The sequence below is a fragment of the Glycine soja genome, chromosome 17 (genome assembly GCF_004193775.1).
Source record: "Glycine soja cultivar W05 chromosome 17, ASM419377v2, whole genome shotgun sequence".
In the NCBI taxonomy this organism is placed as follows: Eukaryota; Viridiplantae; Streptophyta; class Magnoliopsida; order Fabales; family Fabaceae; genus Glycine; species Glycine soja.
Window position 1 is genome coordinate 24,205,529 of NC_041018.1, and position 1,522 is coordinate 24,207,050.

The following is a 1,522-nucleotide window of genomic DNA, read 5'->3' on the forward strand; positions in this document are numbered from 1 at the left end:
GCTGTTGTTGTTGCTGAGGGCTGGACCATCTGAGGTTAGGGTTGTTCCTCCATCCAGGGTTGTATCTGTTGCTGGAAAGGTCATAATTGCTCTGCTGTGGTTGATTTTGCTGCTGAGGTTGAGGAGGTCTATTGTAAATATTTGCAGCATAAGCTTCAGGTTGCTCAATTGCTTCAGGTTGCTGCATGGAAGGGCAAAGGTCTGTATGGTGGTCAGCAGAGGAGCACAAACCACAAACCCTTGCGACAGGTACAGATTTCTGATTTAAGGCCAGCTGGGTTACCAAGTTGACCAACGCATCCAGTTTGCCTTCAAGCTTCTTAGTTTCAGATATGATGCAGATGGGTTTGTAGCTACCTCATGCACTCCTCTAATGACTATGGCATCATTTCTGGCGCTAAACTGCTGGGAGTTGGAGGCCATCTTCTCAATTAAATTTCTGGCTTCAGCAGGAGTCATGTCTCCAAGGGCTCCATCACTGGCAGCATCTATCATACTTCTCTCCATATTACTGAGTCCTTCATAAAAATATTGGAGAAGAAGCTGTTCTGAAATCTGATGGTGGGGGCAACTGGCACATAGTTTCTTAAATCTCTCCCAGTACTCATACAGGCTCTCTCCACTGAGTTGTCTAATACCTGAGATATCCTTCCTGATGGCTGTGGTCCTGGAAGCAGGGAAAATTTTTTCTAAGAATACTCTCTTAAGGTCATCCCAACTCGTGATGGACCTTGGAGCAAGGTAATACAGCCAATCCTTTGCCACTCCCTCTAATGAATGAGGAAAAGCCTTCAGAAATATGTGATCCTCTTGGACATCTAGGGGTTTCATGGTGGAGCAGACAATGTGAAATTCTTTCAAATGTTTGTGCGGGTCTTCACCTGCAAGGCCATGAAACTTTGGAAGCAAATGAATCAGTCCAGCTTTAAGAACATATGGGACATCCTCATCAGGGTATTGGATGCACAAGCTTTCATAGGTGAAATCAGGTGCAGCCATTTCCCTTAGAGTCCTCTCACGAGGTGGAGGTTGTGCCATGTTCTCAGAATGTGCAAAATCAGAATGCTCAGAATTATAATGCTCAAGATCAGGATGTTCAAAATCACCAATAACAGAATGCACAGATTCACCAGTAATGGAATGCTCAGAATGATCAAAAGGTATAAAATGATGCCTAACTAATCTATGAAATGTCCTATCTATCTCAGGATCAAAGGGTTGTAAGTCAGATCGATTGCCTCTAGTCATACACTACATTCAGCATGCACACAACTAGTTGCCTTGTCATGTAAATAAATGTGTAGGTTTGAACTACAGCTACCCTCAAATGATATCCAAATGACTTGAAATTTTGTGAGCAACCTTATAAAATGATGAGAAGATAGCACAAAAAATTTCAGACAAAAATTCAAAGTCTAACTATGAAAGCTAAAATTGGTAGGTTAAGAAAAATAAGTGAATAAAACTTGAAAAATAAAAAACTTTTGACAGAATCGCTTTTTTTGGACGATGGAGACCTCAG

At 41.8% G+C, this 1,522-nt stretch overlaps 1 non-coding gene across 1 annotated transcript; it reads left to right on the top strand.

The window, feature by feature from the left end:
* Positions 1-553: 553 nt before the first annotated feature.
* Positions 554-660, top strand: LOC114394363. The gene has a single exon (XR_003662762.1). It is a non-coding gene; the product is annotated as a small nucleolar RNA R71 (small nucleolar RNA).
* Positions 661-1,522: the final 862 nt, after the last annotated feature.